Raw genomic sequence first — 15244 nt, forward strand, 5'->3', positions numbered from 1 at the left:
GCTACTGGTCCATATATAATCTAATGTATATAATCTTGACCCACATACCTTAAATTTTATATATATATATATATATATATATATATATATATATTTCTCATTCAACTTAATGCATTCTTCATAAAAAAATACTTGTCAACAGTGCTATCTGTGTGAATGATTAGGCACATACATCATGTACACTAAAATGAAATAGGTTGGCAATTATAAAGGGACCATAGTTTACACTTGGTAATAATATAAGCTAAACGGCTGAATGGTTTCACTTTACTCTGGTTCACTGAGCAAGGATTTATCATTTTTTCCTTGCTTCTCCTTGTCATTGGCAAGTAAAGAGCAAGAGATTTAAGTTCATATCCACCACTTTTATTATTAAGAAAGACTTAAAGGAAATAAAGATATTAAATAATTTAAGCTGCTTGCCTTGTTATTACAGCTTATATGAACTATTTTTTAGTTGTAGAAAAGAGAGAACAGAAATTAGAGAGCATAAAATCTAGTCAGTCAGCTAACCTATGCTCTTTCCACTGAGAGATTATTAGTTTCTTAACAAGTAATACAGCAGTATTATATACTATAAAGTATTACATGTCATTGACTAATCCATTCATTCTCACATTTAAATTATCATGTTATACCACAGGATCATATCCCCACTACACAGAAATATGTACTTTCTATCTTGCCCCAATCCCTTCAATTAACAACTTTAATTTTAAGAGTACATAATAGTGTAATGCACTGAATAAAAACCATAAAACCATGAGGAATCTGTAAGCTATAGGATTCAGAAACAACAGGACTGATAGAAGAAAAGATAAAAGTAAGGCACAGCTGAAAATATACAATAGATAGAAAAATGTTTGGGAGGTAGTGGAAAGCTATTTTCTCAGCCAAGAATAGATGGAAAGCAAAAGGCAGAGGGGACCCTAGGGCAGTCATCATATAATCAGGTGAACATTTCATTCTGGAACCTGAGCCAAGGAGCCCATACCATGTCTCAGCTAGGCAGAGTCAACAGTGGCATTTACCCATAGACTAAAGCAATGAGTGTGGACACTGAGATCTGAAAAACAGGCTCTGCCTCCCAAAGCAAGAAACTCTGGAGGACTAGAAGTAAGCCTACAATAAGGTTGATACACGAAGAACATTCACTAACCACGCAGCCCTCTCATCCTATCACACTGGGGGCAAACTCTTAGCCCTGAGTACCCAAACCAGTACCCCCTTCCAGTCAAAATAGAATTCATCAAAGATTAATGAACAATTATGCAATAGAATAACTATAACCTGAAGTATACTAGTAAAGGTTTAATAAGTAACTTGACAAGAAAAGGAAAAGAAAGGGGGGGAAAAAGTCCTGATTTGTGTCACTTACTAATTTTTCACGGGGTAAATATTTCTACTATGACCTGCTTCAAGCTAACAATGTGAAGTCAGTCACTGGTGGACAGTGTGGGCGAGATGATCGCTGAGTCAACCTGAGCCAACTCCATACACTGCTGACTTGTACTCAGCAGGTCATTAATTTTCATTCACTTAGAAAATGTTTACTGAGCTCCTTCTCTACCGAGTATTGTTTAAGGTGTTAAAGAGCTGTGGTAAACATTGCAGAAATGGTCCTAATTTATATAAAGTTTACATTCTATTTGAGGTAGGCAGAAAACAGAAGTTTAAAAATGGATAAGAAAATACCAGAGTTTGGTAAGTTGTGTGAACCAATAAAACAGAGTGACTGGATTTTTTAGCTTAATTTAGAACTTATTAGAGAAGACCTCACATTTAAATTAATTTACCTGAACAACAAGAAGAAATAATCAGAAAATGTTTGGGGCTGAGGGTTTCAAACAGAGAGAACAGCAGTGGTGGGAATGAGGCTGGTGTGCCAGGTATAGATATAGAGTGGGTGGAGGCAGGAGTGAGGAAGAAAGTTGAGGGAGATGGGACCAGAAAAACAGCAGCAGTAAGATTACATAAAGCCTTTTTTTTTTTTTTAATTTAAACCTGGTCTTTATGTTTGTTTAATTTTTTCAATTTTTCATTTTTTTTATTATGTTATGTTAGTCACCATCAGTACATCATTAGTTTTTGATGTAGTGTTCCATGATGCATTGTTTGTGTATAACACCCAGTGCTCACTGCAATACATGACTTCCTTAATACCCATCACTGGGCTAATCCATCCTCCTCCACTTCCACTCCTCTGAAACCCTCAGATTGTTTTTCAGAGTCCACAGTCACTCACAGTTTGTCTCCACCTCTGATTTCCCCTACTTCATTTTTCCCTTCCTCCTCCTAATGTCCTCCATGCTATTCCTTATGTTCCACATATAAATGAAACCATATGATAATTGTCTTTCTCTTCTTGACATATTTCACTTAGCATTGTTCCCTCTAGTTCCATACATGAGGATGCAAATAGTGGGTGTTCATCCTTTCTGATGACTGAGTAATATTCCATTGTATATATGGACCACATTTTTATCCATTTGTCTGTTGAAGGGCATCTTGGCTCTTTCCTCAGTTTGGCTATTGCAGACATTGCTGCTACGAACACTGGGGTGCATGTGCCCCTTCTTTTCACTACATCTGTATCTTTGGGGCAAATACCCAGTAGTGCAATTGCTGCGTCATAGTGTAGCTCTATTTTTAATGTCTTGAGGAACCTTCATAATTGTTAAAATGTCTACGCTACCCAGAGTAATCTATGCATTCAATGCAATCCTTATCAAAAGAGCTGGAATAAACAATCCTAAAACTTGTATGGAACCAGATAAGGTCCTGAATCACCAGGGGAATATTGAAAAAGAAAACCAAAGCTGGGGACACCACAATGCCTGACTTTAAGCTACATTTCAAAGCTATGATCATCAAGACAGCATGGTATTGTCACAAAAACAGATGCATAGATCAATGGAATAGACAAGAGAGCCCAGAAATGGACCCTCAACTCTATGGCCAACTAATCTTCGACAAAGCAGGAAAAAAATATCCAAGTGAAAGCAGAGGCAATCCACGAAATGGGAGAAGATATTTGCAAATGACATTACAGATAAAGGGCTGGTATCCAAGATCTAGAAAGAACTTCTCAAACTCAACACCCAAAAAAACAAGTCAAAAAATGGGCAGAAGACATGAACAGAAACTTCTCCAAAGAAGACATACAAATGACTAACAGACACATGAAAAAGTGTTCATCACCATTAGGCATCAGGGAAACTCGAATCAAAGGCACATTGAGATACCACCTCATACCAGTTAGAGTGGCAAAAATTAACAAGGCAGGAAGCAACAACTGTTGGGGAGGATGTGGAGAAAGGGGAACCCTCTTACACTGTTGGTGGGAATGCAACTTGGTGCAGCCACTTTGGAAAACAGTAGGGAAGGCTCCTCAAAAAAATTCAAAATAGAGCTACCCTATGACCCAGCAATTACATAAAGCCTTGAGATAAGGGTGAGGAGGCTGGATGTTATTCTAAGGCAAAGTGAAAAGTTTTGAGGCTCTTAAGCAAGAAACCAACCTGAATCTCAAATTATTAATATTCTGAGACTATGAAAGAATAAAGCAGGAAGACCAGTTAAGAGGTCTACTACACCACAGACTAGTAGAAAATATTTGCCACAATTATGTCAGATGAAAGACTCTGTCAAGAAGTCAAGAAATCTCACAATTCAACACATAACACAACCCTTTAAAACTGGGCAGAGGGGGCATCTGGGTGGCTCAGTTGGTTAGGCATCTGACTCTTGATTTCAGCTCAGGTCATGATCTCTGAGTCCTGAGATCAAGCCCTGCATTAGGCTCCATGCTCAGCACATCTGCTTTTATCCCTCTCCCTTCCCCTTTGCCCTTCACCACACTCCCACTCACTGTCTCTCTTAAATAAACAAACAAATACATAAATAAATAAAAATCTTTTTAAAAAACTGGCAGAGGTGTGAACAAATATAGCAAATGGTGATCTGTGAATGACAAACTCATGAAAAGGTGCTCAACGTCACTAGTCCATAGCCCAAACTCCTTCAATGGCTAAAATTAAGACTTTATCAAATGTTGGCATTTAGCAAAGAGAAGAGAAAACATAAATCCATGTAAATATTGTACAAAAATGTTCATGGTAGCTTTAATTGTAATAGCCAAAACACAAGAAATAATCAAATATCCATCAACAAGTGATTAGAAAAAACAAATTACAGTATATCCATACAGTGAAATATTTGTAGGCAACAAATAATGAATTTCAAAATAATTTTGTCAAGTGAAAGAAGCCAGAAAAAAAAAAAGGATGACGTATGATTTTACATTCAGAAAACTCAAACTTTCAGTGCCATAATACAGATCTCTTTGCTTAGGGATGTCAAGAAGGAAGAGATGATTATAAAGGTGCATGAAAACACTTTGGGAGGTGATGGATATGTTCATCATCTTGATCGAAGTGATGGTTTCATGGTTATATACTTATGTCCAAACCGACCAAATTATACACTTTAAATATGTGCAGTTCATTGTACTTCAAATGTGTCTTAATATAAATAGGAGAGGAAAATAGCATCAATTGCAGATCTAAGCAGGAAATTATGAAGACTTTGCACTGATAACATTTACAGCTGAAGAAAGTGTCAGATTGAAAATATATTATGAAGTTGAAGCTGACAGGAATTTTAGGTGGCTTAAAGGGAGAGAGTTGGGACAGAGAGGAGTGCATGCTGATTTCAAGGTATATATACCCGGATAATGGATGTTCACTTTACGATCTTTCACCTCCTTCATTATACTTTGTACCTACTGAGAGAAAGCTATTTTGAACTTTAATTACAAAATACTTTTGGTTCATCTTCACTGCATGTGTCTCTGCTAATTTAAGTACCAATCTCTAAAACATGTTGAAAATAATAATTTGTTTAATCAGATTCTTTTTCTGATATGTCACAATTTATTGCCCTTGCATGATAGATGAAGAAGCAGGATTTCTGAATTTCTGAAACATTAGTTACATGTTTGGCTCTCAGTAGATGTGTCAATATATTACTCACAAGGAATATTAGTCAGGGTCAAGGAAGAGAAGAAAAGCTCATTATATGTCCAAGATATATACTTAATGTAGAAATACAGCAGAAGGGTAATATTTGTGTTAAGATTCAACATTTATCTAGTATAATTTTAAGTAAGTGAACCATTTAATATTTATAATATTTGTTAGCATTAAGACCATTTTACAAAGAAGATGGTTGAATTCTGGAGAATTTAAATAACATCCGGGGCAGTCATACAACTGGCACTGGATGGTGTTAGATTGAACTCAAGTGTTTTAATTCTTTCTCTATCAAGACATCTCTTTGTCTAATACATTTATTATAATCTTGAAATATAAGTTTAAACATTTACATAAGTAATTTCAGGTTACTTGCTTCTTCTTCAGCTCCAACATTAAATTTAATAATCTTAGCATAAAAAACTTATCAGAGATTGAGCTGTCAGGGTTGAGTTAGATTATTAATTTTTATCCTAATGAAAAGAAAACAACAAAAGAAATACCCCTTTCCCTATCCTACTGCGAGAACAATAACTAATGAACAATAGTAGTAGTTTTTTCTTTTTATAGCCCGAAGTTTGTGAGTCCAGGAACAAACTGTGGAAATTAGAATGTCAGGTGTTTGATCTATTCAGAAACTCTGTTTCATCCTTATGCTTTTGAATTCTGCTGGGTGAAAAGTCTTAGTACCACAAAAGTAAGGATAAGACAGGTTTGCTGTAAAAATGAATGAATAAATAAATAAATAAATATCTATTTGGCATGACAATAACAATTTCTTTCACATACACTCATCACAGTCTGATGCAGATCAGGCAGTATTTCCCATCTATTAACAAAAACTAGGATATGTGGCATCCAACTCCATTGCAGATGGGGAGAGAGGACTACAGGTTACAATGGGATCCTTTCAAGGATCATATTTGGAAAACAACTAATGCCAATCCTGATGACAATGTTACGTTAACCAAACCTCAATCACATGGACCCAACCAAACTACAAAAAAGATGATAAGAATTTTCCTTGGGGCCTTGAAAGAGAAAGCAATGAGGTAAATACATAGCAGGGTTTTTGTCACAGAACGCAAGAAAAGACTATCTCTACACAGTGAAAAAATGCTGATTCCATTAAGTTGGAAGCCAAAATAGCTAAAAATTTGCCATTAATGGACTCCTGTGGTACAGAAGAATGGAACAAAAATAAAATAAAATAAAATAAAATTAAATTAAATTAAAAAAGAGTTATAATGTTGACTGTGATAACTGCACAGATTGACCTGATTATTATAAAGAATAATGTTATTGCTTTCCAATGGTTGCAGAGAGATATATATTAAGAATTTAGAGTATTCTTCAGGATCTGTGAGTACTTCCATGTAAATATTAAGAAAAGATAATAGCAGGGGCGCCTGGGTGGCTCAGTCAGTTAAGTGGCTGCCTTCAGCTCAGGTCATGATCCCAGTGTCCTGGCAGAGTCTGGGATCAGGCTCCCTGTTCAGCAGGGAGTCTGTTTCTCCCTCTGCCCCTCCCCCTGGCCTGTGCTCTCTTTCAAATAAATAAAATCTTGAGGAAAAAAAAAAAGAAAGAAAGAAGAAAGAAAGAAAGAAAGAAAGAAAGAAAGAAAGAAAGAAAGAAAGACAGACAGACTACAGCAAACTTCCAACAGGCAAGATGACTGAGGTATTAATTTAATATGGGATTAATGTTTGGACTATGGTGCCAGGTAAAAGTTCTGAAGAAACTGAAGCTCTGGCTGCAGGCAAAGGGAACACAGAGTAAACAGTGGAGAAATAAATTCATATAGAGACTGCCATCTCAGGACTATGTGCAATAATGAGGACTCTAACTCTAAACATACATTTATTCTAACATCATCCAAGCAGATACATACATATATTAAAATACTTATATAAAATAAATATATTTTATATTAAATGATACCTATTAAGGTTAAATATACAATATATATACATATATACACACACATAACCTATTTTAACTCATTCTTCTCATCCTTTTAACATTTTCTGTGATATTTTATGTATGGTGAAAGTCTGGAAATTCACTTTGCATTTTATGATAGGTTGCCGAGTATCAAGATGGGGTTCTGTGGAGGGAGGGTAGGGATGGATATCACCTAGATATCTTGGACTAGCTAGAGTACACACTGACTACTAGAATTACTGTTTTCAACCTTTTCAGGAGGTGAGCAAATTGGGGTTTTGCTGCTGCTGTTGTTTTTTTAAAGATGTTTCATTTTTAAATAATCTCTCTATGCCATGTGGGGCTCCAACTGAGAACCCTGAAATCAAGAGTCGAAGGCTCTACCAACTGAACCAGCCCGCCGCCCCTCATGGTTTTTGTTGGTTTGCTATTGCTTTTTTAAGGAGAGTCACATGATGCATGGGATCACCTGTTTGAAAATTTAAGAATGGGAAAGGTTTATTGACCTCGAGGAAACAATAGGTACATTTATAGAATTGTGTGGTCACCCGGTATTTTTGAATGCTCCTTCATCCCATACTAAGATATTGATTGTAAGAGCCTGCCCCGCCCCTACATCCGGGGTCCACAAGCCAGTTCCTCTGGGAGGGGCAGGCTGAGGGAGATGTCCAGTCGGTGGGGCATGCGTATATCCACTGGGGTGAATTGGGATTCAATTGGCCACCTGTGTAGGGGCGGGGCTCAACGACCCCCATAAAGGTTGGTCTGCGAGGATGTCAAGGGAGGAAGAAGGAGAGCTGTCAAAGGAAGAAGAAGGAGAGTCGGAGGGAGCAGAAGAAGGAGAGTCATCAGAGAGGGAAGAAGAAGAGCTGTAAGAGCTGTAACAGCTCTTATAAGAGCTGTAGGAGCTGTGACAGCTCTTGTCAGAGCTATAAGCCGCCAGCAGCCCCGAGCCGCCAGAGGTCCCAATGCCAGTGGCCCCACCCACACATCGCGATCCTCAGCAGCGGCGCGGCGGGGAACGGCCTAGTCACCAGCAACCACGCCACGAACCCTGAGCCGCTGCCTCGCTGGAGCTGCATCATTCCGGGAAGCGGCTTCATCTGGGAAGAGGCCTTCTCGGTGAGCGGCCCTGCGGGAGCAGCATCATCAGGGAAGCAGCTTCCTCCAGAGCAGCCTCACCGGAGCAGCCTTGCCTGGGGAGGGGCCTCGCCGGAGCAGCCCTGTCCAGGGAGCGACCTCATTAGCAGCAGCCTCAACTAGGGAGTGGCCTTGTCAGCCAGCGGCCTCGTCCGGAGTGGTGGCCTCCTCTAGGGAGCAGCCTTGTCAGAGTGGCATCATGGGGAGCAGAGTCCGTGTCATCGGTGTTGTCCTCCTTGTCATCGTTGCTCTCGTCATCGCCTCTTCGTCGTTGGGAGCGGCCTCGTCCTGGGAGTGGCTTCCTCCAGAGTGGCCTCTTCTTGGGAGCGGCCTTTTCTGGGGAGCAACCTCATCAGCAGCGGCCTTCTTGGGAGTGGCCTCTTCTTGGGAGCGGCTCCGACGGAGGAGCGGCCTCATCTGCAGAGCAGCCTCGTCCGGAGCGGCCTTCTTGGGAGTGACCTTGTCGGGATCATCGTCGTCTTTTAGTAAGAGACAGCCCTGACCGGTCAGTTTGATTTTTTGATGATTGGTGTGAAATAAAGCTTTGATTTTCGCTTTATATCAGTCTCGTTCCTTTGATCACGGACCATAACATTGATATTATGTCCTACATGTCAAAGGAAAAAGCTAGAACTCCCTTCCTCCGCCTTCTTGAACACGGGGCACAAGTACGTTAACTGAGGCCATACGGTGAGACAAAAGTGCTTTAGACCCAGATTTGGAAAAGCTGTGTGAGGAGGGAGCGTCCTGAAGGAACTATTACCTGATTAAAAGGTAAAGGATGGGCCACGCTTTACGTTGCTTCCGTGGAAGAGATCTGGCGTGCGAGACGCGACTGCGCTGCTGTGCGCTGTGCTGGCCGCGCCCAGTGGAAGCCGCGCTGTGGGCGTTCCCACGGCAGCCAACGCAGCGTGCTAGGGACCTTTGTCCTTGCTCCGAAGTCTCCAGATCTGATTCCCTGCTCCTCCGGCGTGCAGACTGGCCGTGTAATATCCTTTAATGAGTGGGTTTGTAATCTTCTGTTACTTATCAAAGTGATTTCATTGCCTGAATTTAAGAATCCTGGCTAGTATAACGTAGCTGAAGTTCAGAGGCACAAACTCACTCGCCCGGGGTCGCTCCACGGTGGATGGAAAGGTCAGAATGAGCCCAATTCCTCTAACTACAAAAACGTGTTCTGCTCCTATGACTTTCACTCTTCCTCTTGCACTATTTCAGGATTACAGTTGTATGTTTTACTTTGGATGGGTCTTATTTCATGTCTTCCTGCCTCTCCCCACTCACTTCTAAATTAAATCTGATTTCCTAAGCAGTAAAAGCTGCTTGGCTTTTATGTTACCTGGGAATTGGGGGGCTGATATTTATTCTAAATTTGCTTCTCCATCTTCAGAAATAAAAAAGAGAAAAGAATAATGTAATAAATAAACAAGATGGGACGGAAAAAATTTACAATATGGAGATGAATGAGCAAATTAGTAATTAACTAATTATGAACAGTTATAATTTATCTTCACTGAAATACTGGGATGGGTGTGATTGGTAAATTGAATGTGAAAGGGAATGCATCCCATTTAGTGACTTAATAGAATAGGCAGGTCCAGACTCACAAATGGGATGAACTACACATTTAAACTATTTTATTTTCATTAGTGCCCTCCAGAAACATTTTGAGAAGAGTAAGAGTTCCTTTTTCCAAATATGGAAATGCACTTTTGTTTTTGTTGTTTAATTTGGGAGTTACACTTTGCTGAGCAAAGTTCTGCTCGTTTGCTACTGGGATTTGGACAGTGTCCCCTAAAAAATGTGTAATAATCAGGTAAAATTGATTCAAAATAGAAACTGTGTTTTCCCAAAGCCCATTCATCAGTACCTAAATAAAAGTGGTTGTGAATATGCTTTCCTAGCCAGGCAGTATCAAGGACACTTTTTAACTCAGTTGAGTGTGTGTGTGTGTTAAAAGAGAATTGTAGGAGACAAGGCAAAATGGCAGAATGGCAGATGTAAAAATATTCACGCAGAAGGAATCAAATCAAATCTATAATGACTTTATAGTGAGGTGTTGGGAAGTAGTTTAGTGCTCGGAGATAGACCTGGCTTAGCCCCAGTCCAGGAAAGTTATTATCTCAGAGTATATTTTATTTATTTATGCTTTATATAGGGAGACACTGGTACTCTCAAGCAGGTTACTGTGCAAAATAGCAAATAACAGAAATGTTCCTGTTAAACTATATGAACAACAAACTTAATCTTGTCAAAACAAAAAATAGCAAGTATTGGCCTGCTTTCAGTATTTTCTTTTTTACTAACAATAATATGGCAAATATGCTCATATGCCAAGATTTGTGCTTGTATTCTGAAATGAAGAAATTTAAATAAACCGATTAGCTATGGTAATTGCAGATGTGTCACAATTAATTTGCTTAAACTGCTAGAGGAGAACACACTTCACAGGGTAAATAATGATAGCCATAAAGACACAATAAAGATTTGACATTCTAGTTCCTCAATCTGTCCTTCACTTCACCCTGGTATGCTTTATGTAATGATAATTTTTCCAGTGTGTAAACTGAGAATATTTAGACAATAGTGACTCAGCATGCACATTTATAATTTCAAGGGTTTTACAACTCTTTTTTGTGGTGTATTTAATAGGGACGATCTGAAAATTGTTCCTTATATCCTCCATGCTGCTTAGTGTTTGTTACTCTTTTTCTTAGAACACATACTCATTAAGTACTTCTTGAAGTAGTATATTATGAACTTTGATGAATGTGAGAGTTGAAAACATCTATCTTCAAATAAAACTTACATTACCTCAGAAAATTCTTATTATATGGTAAAAATAGGGGTAGATATAGAAACATCCTAAGTTTTAGTGTTTAGTAAGTATCTCAATCTTTTTTATTGTATTTTAAATTTAAATTGACTAAATAGACATCAGATACAAACAATCTTTGTCCAGTTAATTGAGATTAGCATTTCCTAAATATAGTCTTTTAAAAAGCAGATGACTTTTTTAAACAACAAAATTCGATTAAGCAAAGGCAAGTGGTCATAGTTATTCACTAACGATTTTTAAGCTTTAAGTTATTCCAAGAAATGTCCTTAAAGACAATGCACTTTATATCATGTTGAAGTAATTATTTTAATTAAATGTGACATTATTTTCTTATTCAATTTTATGCTTTTATGGCTGATATTTTGTGATTGCTAAGAAAACAGCTGATCAAGAAGAAGATGCTGTAAATCAGCTGAAGTGTTTATTTGGGGTGTTAGGGATTGAATTCTGGGAGACACAGAGTGGATTGAGATTAAAAGCATGCTCCAGTAGGGAGCTGGGAGTACATAATATTTTATAGATTTTTCTTATCAACCTTAAGTAATTTCTCACTATTTATAAACTGTCAATAGCTTTTGTTTTGTTTTATTATGAATGGGTGCTAGAATTTTGTTGAATACTTTTTCTGCACCAAGTTATGTGATCACATAATTTTTCTTCCTTTCTTGCTTTTTGGTAAATTACATTGATTTTTTTAATGTTGGACCAGACTTGCATACTTTGGTCATGATTTGTCTTTATACTTGTTGAATTGGTATGCTGATATTTGTTGAGGACTTTTGCATCAAAATTCATGAGAGAAATTGATCTGAGTTCTTTTTTATTGTATTTTGGGGGGTATCAGGATAATAGTAGATTCACAGAATGAATTGCAACATACAGAAAATCAATTGATTTGAGACCTTACCCATTTTCTAATGTAAGCACTTAATGCCCTGAATTCCTCTCACAGAACTGCTTTCATAATGTGTAAGCATTATGATATTTTGATATTTTTATTTCAATTAAATTTTCTGTATACTTAAATTTCTCTTGAGACTTACTCTTTGACATGTATTGTTTAGAAGTTTGTTGTTTAGGGACACCTTGGTGTCTCAATCCGTTGAGCATCCGCTTCTTGGTTTCAGTTCAGGTCATGATCTCAGGGTCCTGAGATCAAGCCTTGTGTTGGGCTCCATGCTCAGCAAGGGCTGTTTGAGATTCTCTCCCTCCCCCCTACCCTTCTACTTGCTCTCTTTCTCTCTCTCTCTCTAATGAATGAATAAATCTTTAAAAAAAATAAAGTGTGTTGTTTAATTGCCACATGTTTAGGCATTTTCTTTCTATTTTTTTTTTTTTACTTTGGTTTGATTATATTCAGAGAACACTTTCTGTAATATTGGTGTTATAACTGTTGTTTAAATCATCAAGTATGATTTATAAAATGCAGGTGGAAAAGTATAGTCAGTTGTGTATGTACCCATATTTCTACTTTGTTCTTCCGTCTTCCTTCTTGATGTTCCATGAGTATTTCTTCTGTCATTTCCTCTCCAAAATTTCCTTTAGACAGTTTTTACTAGTAGGTCTGCTAATGACAAGTTCTTTTAGTTTTCCTTTGTATTGCTGTGTATTTCCTCAAGCTTATCCTCTCTTGGTGCTTGTCCAGCTTCCCGAATCTATAGGTTTGTGTCTTTGACCACATTTGTGAAGTTTTTGCCATTATTTCTTTAAATACTGTTTCTGTCCCACTCTCATTTTTCTTTACTCCTGCTGCTCTGATGATATGAATATTGAATCTTTTGTTATTGTCTCACTGGCCAATGAAAATCTGTTGTTCCTCTCTCCACACACACTATTTTACTCTCAGGTACACAGGGGCAAAGATTTTCAAGGCTGGGCTGCTAATTGTGATGTAGTTTCACACACTAGGGTCACCCATAACCATGGTATTATCAGTGTCTCTTGAAAAGCAGTTTTTAATTTTGATAGTACTTATTTTGTCATCTGGTGTAGTGTGTGTTTGTGGGTGTGTGTGTTTTTTACTTTATGTTTAGAATTTTATGGGTTCTAACAAAATATTTCCTACCCAATGGTTGTGGAGATATGTTTTGCTTTCTTCTAGAAATTTTCTAATTTAACTAATTTTTAGGCCTGTGATCCAAAAATTAATTTTCATGTATGGTGTGAGGAAAACATTTAGAGTAATTTTGTTCACAGATATATTCCAAGTTGTTACAGTGCCATGTGTTGAAAATACCATCCTTTCTCCCAATGAATTACCCTAGTAATTTTATTTTAAAAAATAGACTGACCTTATATACTTGGGCTAGATCTGGATCTTCTAGTTTGTACTATGGATCTATTCCTCCAAGATTAAGCCAATACCAAATTTGTTGAGTATTATATATTTACAATTAGTCCTCAAGACAGGTTGTATGAGCAAGCTTTCTAGATAATCACATACTAGATATAAGAATAATGATAAAACTCTTAAAATTAGATTGTTCATTTCTACAAAAAAATAACATCCAGGAATTTTTGTTGGGATTGTATGAAAACTAGATAAGATTATAGAGCATTATGTTTTTAATTATGTCCTCCAAAATTCATGTATTGACATTCTAACCCTCATTATATGGCTTTATTTGAAAATAGGGTCACTCCAGATGTAATTAATTAAGATAAGTCCATATTGGATAGAGTGGGCTTCTAATTCAAATATGATTGGTGTCCTTATAAAAAGAGGAAGTTTGGTGCTTGCTTCAGCAGCACATATACTAAAAAGAGGAAGTTTGGACACATATACACATATGAGGAGAATACCATGGGATATGAAAGTAGAGATTACAGTGATGTGTGTACTGGCCAAGGAACACAAAAATTGCCAGCAAGCCAGCAGAATCTACAGGAAAGACCTAGAACAGATTTTCCCTACAGCTAGTCACTCTGTTTAAACCACCCAGTTTGTGATCCTTTGTTATAGCAACCTCAGAACACTAACACAAAGAGAAAGAACTTCTATTATTGAATCTTCTGTTTTCATGAACCTGTAATTGACATCCTACTTACATAGGTTTCTTTACCCTCTGAAACATTTTGTAGTTTTTAATGTAGAGAAGACTTACTAATGTTTTATCACATTTTCTTGGTTGATACACTGTGAACAATATTTTTTAACTTTTTACTATCTAATTACCTTATGCTAGAATGTAACAGTTCACTTGATTTTTATATATTGACCTACCTTACTAAATCAGCTTTTTAATTTGAGTGGTTTCTTTCCTAGGACCTACGTATTTATTTTGTGTTCTTCTATTATTGCTCTGACTAGGACTTCCAATATAATGTTAACTAAAAGTAGAGAGAATGAACATCCATGTCTTGTCTCTCTTCGTGAATGACACTTTTTTTTTTATTTTTTTTTTATTTTTTTTAAAGATTTTATTTATTTATTTGACAGAGGGAGAGATCACAAGTAGGCAGGAAGGCAGGCAGAGAGAGAGAGGAAGGGAAGCAGGCTCCCCACGGAGCAGAGAGCCCGATGCGGGGCTCGATCCCAGGACCCTGGGATCATGACCTGAGCCGAAGGCAGAGGCTTTAACCTCTGAGCCACCCAGGCGCCCCGTGAATGACACTTTTGATATATAACTGCTGAGCATGTTATGTCTGATGTAGGATTTCTTTGGATATATTTTATCAGATTGAAAAACTTGTATTCTGTTCTTAGTTTGCATAGTTTTTAATCATGAATGGGTGAGTGTTGAATTTAGTCAAAATTTTTAATCGCTACTTAATGAAATGATTATGTAGATTATCTAGTTATCTAGCTTTCTTGCCAACTTAATTTATGTCGATATGTAGTACAAATTTCTTGAATAATTAGTAATTTTCCACTCCAAATCAACCAGTTGACTCCCTTTTACTTTTTTCTGCTTATCAAAAACACACATTTAAAAATGAAAACATTCCTAATAAACTGTCCCAGTCTTCAAAAAATAAAGGGCATGGCATTCTTCACATGGCAAAGATGACAAGACTATGTTTATTCATACATGTTTACACTTTATACTTAGTCAGACTTCAATGGATTTAATTATTGCAATCACTGTAGTATAAAATCTGTAATGTAAAGCAATCTACTCCTTGGTGATATAAAAAAAATAAGTAGTGCTACAAGATATTTAGAAATATTCTTTCGATATTGTCACATCATTAATAAATCCATTATAGGTCTATTTATAATTTAGAACTGTGACCTTCCTGTATTAAATATAACATGCATACTGGAACAACATTTAGCATTTGGTAT

The sequence above is a fragment of the Lontra canadensis genome, unplaced genomic scaffold (assembly GCF_010015895.1).
Source record: "Lontra canadensis isolate GAN:19392208 unplaced genomic scaffold, GSC_riverotter_1.0 scaffold6, whole genome shotgun sequence".
NCBI lineage: Eukaryota > Metazoa > Chordata > Mammalia > Carnivora > Mustelidae > Lontra > Lontra canadensis.